Below are 5,074 nucleotides of genomic sequence, written 5' to 3' on the forward strand. Positions count from 1 at the left end.
TGTGTGTATATGTTTGTGTGTCTGTGTCCCCCCCCCCAACATCGCTTGACAACCGACACTGGTATGTTTACATCCCTGTAACTTAGCAGTTCGGCAAAAGACATAGATAGAATAAGTACTAGGCTTACAAACAATAAATCCTAGGTCGATTTTTTCGACTAAAGGCATTGCTCCAGCGTGGCCGCAGTTAAATGACTGAAACAAGTAAAAGAATAAGTGAAATAATGAAACATCTGGAAGACTCTGTTAATGCCTGGTGGTGTTTAAATAACATGAACGCTAAATACTGACTCTTTAGTAGTTAAACTAGCCATATCCTGCCCCAAATATTCCACCTGGTCCATGTATAAAGTGGCCACTTCTAGCCTTTCACACCTACCTGACAATGTCATTCAAAATATAAACAATCACATCATTGAAATAACAAAGCTACAACGTAATGAATGGGTAATTCAAAACAATGTGAATAAATATGTTACATTTGACAGAGTAATCTCAATGTTAAAGGGTTGAAATTTAATTATGAAATACTGTGATATTGCACTGAGATTAATAGCACACGAAACATGTGGTGTCACCAGTAAGCTCCAGTAACAAACCATGGTGGTTCACGTGTTAAAATGGTCCTCACAAGCCAACGCTATCTCTACTCATTCACCAACCAATTTACAGTATACTGGATGCATTTTGTCTGTGTACGTGTTCTGTAATTTTAGCAAAAAACATCCCTTCATCGTCATCATTTAACATCCCTTCTTCCAAGCTAGCATGGGTTGGACAATTCAACAGAAACCAATGTGCAAAACCATCTTTGTCTGACTACAAGAGACTACCATCAAGGCTGCACGTGTGTCTGTAGAAACCTCAGCCACTTGCATGCTAATCTCACAAGCAGACTGTTCCGTTGATCGGATCAACTGGAACCCTTGTCGATGTAACCGACGACGTGCCAGTTTTTAACGAACCCTTGGCATGGTTTCTACAGCTGGACACCCTTCTTAACACCAACTACTTTACGGAGAATATGGGTTGCTACTTCTTTTGTGAAGCCAACACTAATGAGGTCTATAAGTATTCATAAGACAAGCTCCCAATCCAATCCCCCCCCCCACCGCCGTCAGCTGAGAAGGGTATAGTATTGAAGGATGTGAATGTATGACAGGGACTGACGCCTTGATGAAGAGGTGAATACACAGCTTCCTCATCTGTAGTGTAAAAATATTTCAACGAATGCACAGAATCCCGTTTACATGAAATGTACAAGTTTTTGTGCATTTCTGGGCCTTGCAAACCTTAAAACAGAAAAAAAAAATTGCTAAGAAAATAACTGTCATAAATTCGTGGAAGAGAGAGAGAATAAAAAGTTGTGCAGAGATACATGCAAAATGAAAGTCCAACAGACATACACATACACACACATTAGCAAATAATGTGTGCTCAAACAAATAGACAAACACCAACAGTCTTGGACATATATATGTACAAAACATGCATATATAGGTGGTGCTCCAGCATGGCCGCAATGTATAAATATATATATATATATATATCCGAGCGTCATACTAATATATACTTTTGTTATTTACACCACCTGTCCTCGTCTGTTGTTATTTTTTGTATATTCTCCCATATATATATATATATATATATATATATATATATAGAGAGAGAGAGAGAGAGAGAGAGAGAGAGAGAGATACAATTAAAAGGCAATATATAGAAAAGGTGAGGCCATACTATTTGGAGTATAGCAAAGACACCAAGCTGACTGTCAGCAACTAACATGTGGACCATTTCCTGCTCTCTCTCTCTGACATCCAAACTGCTCTCAAACCCCTCCATCAGCATGAGAGACGTTCTTTTGGTGTTTGCCAAGTATGAAAATTATCAGATCCAGCATACCTACACGAGTGTGTCCCCATCCCATCCTGCTGATTTTGTTTGCTCCTAACTTTTAGAAAAATGGATATTATTTAATGAAATTTTCTATAAATATGCTTTAGATGGTGTAGATTCCGATTATATCGGAATTCGTTATGAAAATTTTTTTCTGGGGCTTGGGCGAGAAGTTTCAGAAAATTCAAGCGTGTCGGCTTTTGTGTTGTGTATCAGTAGGTATGAGTGCGACTCCAACTTTCTTTTTCTTTTTTTGCATATTAAATTCTAATATAATCGTAATCTATACACACTGAAAGGTATATGTAGAAAATTTCATAAGAAAATATCCATTTTTATGAAAGTCATGGGGAAACAAAGTCGGGGTAGGACACACTTGTGCAATTATGTCATCAGAGCTATGGATTGCTCTGACCAAATCGTGACGAATCTATTTTTAATGATTCTTTCTAATTTTAGTCCCAGGCCAGCAAATTTGAGAGCAGGGACAAGTGGATAACATCAACCCCCAACACTTATCTAGTAATTTTTTTTTCTTCTTTTAAACGAACCGTGAAGGCACGTGGCTTAGTGGTTACGGTAACGGCTCATGATGGAAAGGTCGTGAATTCGATTCCCGGTAGAGGTGTACCTGTATTTCAAAGGGCCAGCCTTGTCAAATTCCGAGTCACGCTGAATCTCCCTGAGAACTACGTTAAGGGCACGTGTGTCTGTAGAAATCTCAGCCACTTGCATGATAATTTCACAAGCAGGCTGTTCCGTTGATCAGATCAACTGGAACCCTCGTCGATGTAACCGACGTCGTACCAGTTTTTAACGAACCTCAGAGAATAAAAAGCTAACCCGACTTCGGCAGAATTTAAACTCAGGATCTATTTTTAAAGTTACCATATTTTGATTACTGTGATTTTCATAAAATTTTCTACTGATTCTGTTCATTTACCAAATTTTAAACCTGTCTTTTGTACAATGTCTTTGCCCATCCCTCCATTTCAGTCATAGCTTTTTTTGTTGCTATTTATTTTTGAGGTGGGGATTAACAGTCATTGTATTTGTACGTGTTGAGCCCTTGTGACTAATAAAAAACAAACAGTCATTATTCGCCGAGATCGAAATTTGCTTTTAAACCTTTCGGAGTTAATGAAAATAAGTACAAACTAAATATTGGAGTCGCTGCATTTAACAAGACCAGTGGTTTCCAACCTGTGGACCGCAAAGGTAATACTGGTGGCCCGTGAACATGCTAGGCCGACAGACCTTTCAATATCCTGGGTTCCGTGGGAAAACTCATTTAAATAAAAGGGGTCCTTGGTAGGGAAATGGTCGAGAACCACTGAACTAGGGTTTTCCCACAAAGTTTCAAACTTTTTTCCTATAGCAAGGGAGAATTATTATTATTATTAAGATGGCAGGCTGGTAGGACAGTTAGCACGCCAGACAAAATGCCCAGTGATATTTCGTCCATCTGTACATTCTGAGTTCAAATTCCGCCGAAGTTGACTTTTCCTTTCATCCTTCCGGGGCCGATAAAATAAGTACCAGTTGAGCTCTAGGGTTGATGTAATCGATTTTACCGCTCCTCTAAATTGCTGGCCTTGTGTTAAAATTTGAAACCATTTACAGGCTTCTCTTCGTGCATTTATTCGTTTTGTACTTCAAATGGAATGATATATCATGAGTTGTAATAAATCATTAATGGTTGAAGTTACACCCACTTCACTGACAATGACAAATTATGGCTTAAAACTGTAACATATAGATGTATGTATGTGCGCATGTGTGTGTGTGTGTATATTACTAAAAGGTTAACCATGTTAAATACAGAGAAAGCAGAATCAAGAGGAATTAAAGACGCAATTAAATACTATTTAATAATTAACTTACATATATAAAAGAAAATAAAAGAATTCAAATATATATACATACATATATATATATATATATATATATATATATATATATATATATATATATACACATACACACACACACACACACACATATATATATATATATACGTATGTATATATATACGTATGTATGTATGTATGTTAATGGAAGTGTACAGTATTTCATATCCGTTGCGACAGATCTTACCAATTTGTTCCGCACCAGGGGTTCAACGGGATGTTAGATAACAGCCTGAGAGCGCAGGGTTAAATAATAGGACTGTTGAACCCTTAAACGATAGATAGATAGATAGATAGACAGAGACAGACTGACAGACAGGTGTGTGTGTGTGTGTGTGTAGGGTTATAAATATTATAGTTTTATTTTAATTCTTGGTTTGAGGAATTTCTAATATGAGACGTTTTCTACGTGTATACCTATGTAACTCCTATTAGTAACGAAACATATGTAATAGGGAATAAATAATGTCAAAATCTATTTTCCCAGTTTTCTATTTTGATCTATGTGTGCGTTTGTGTATATATATATATATATTTCAGGCAAAAAAAAAGGGGGGTTCGCTTAGGTAGTTAAGTGATTTCTGATTCAGTATCACTGAATTGGGGGGAAAGTTCTAAATATCTGATGAGGCGAACGTATCCTACGTGACCAAGAAACATTAAGTCGTGAGGAACTGAGTCAAACTAGTACGGTGTGTGTGTACATACAAGCTATTAAGGTGTGTGTGTACGCACACATAGTATGTGAGTGTGTGCTTAATTATATCATTCCGCGTGTTTAATGCGAAAGAAATCGATGACAGTGAATGCCAAGGAATGTCACTAAATTTTGTGGTTTCTTGTTTCATTTATTCATTATTTTTCAGCTTTTTTTTTTCTGACTGCGGTAATGAATCAATCTAATTTCTGCTTCTTTAAGATAATCGACGCAACGGAGAAATCACTTTGATGCTATTCACACACACATGCATACAGGTAGGTAAAGTAGATAGATGATGCTGATCATGTTGATCATGATGATGATGACAATTAGAAAAGGCCAATATTAATCCGGAGTTTAAATACCAAAGTGGGGAAATGTTCTAAAGATATGTGGGTAGTGCATGTACGTGCATGTATGTGTATATATGTGTACATATAGCTTTCACGTAATTCAGGTGTCATAAATACTAAGTTTAAGGAGAATTTGTATTTAAAAGAGGTGTATGTATGTATACAAGTATGTGCACACACACACACACACACACACACATATATATATATATATA

This window comes from Octopus bimaculoides, chromosome 13 (genome assembly GCF_001194135.2).
Source record: "Octopus bimaculoides isolate UCB-OBI-ISO-001 chromosome 13, ASM119413v2, whole genome shotgun sequence".
Taxonomy (NCBI): Eukaryota; Metazoa; Mollusca; class Cephalopoda; order Octopoda; family Octopodidae; genus Octopus; species Octopus bimaculoides.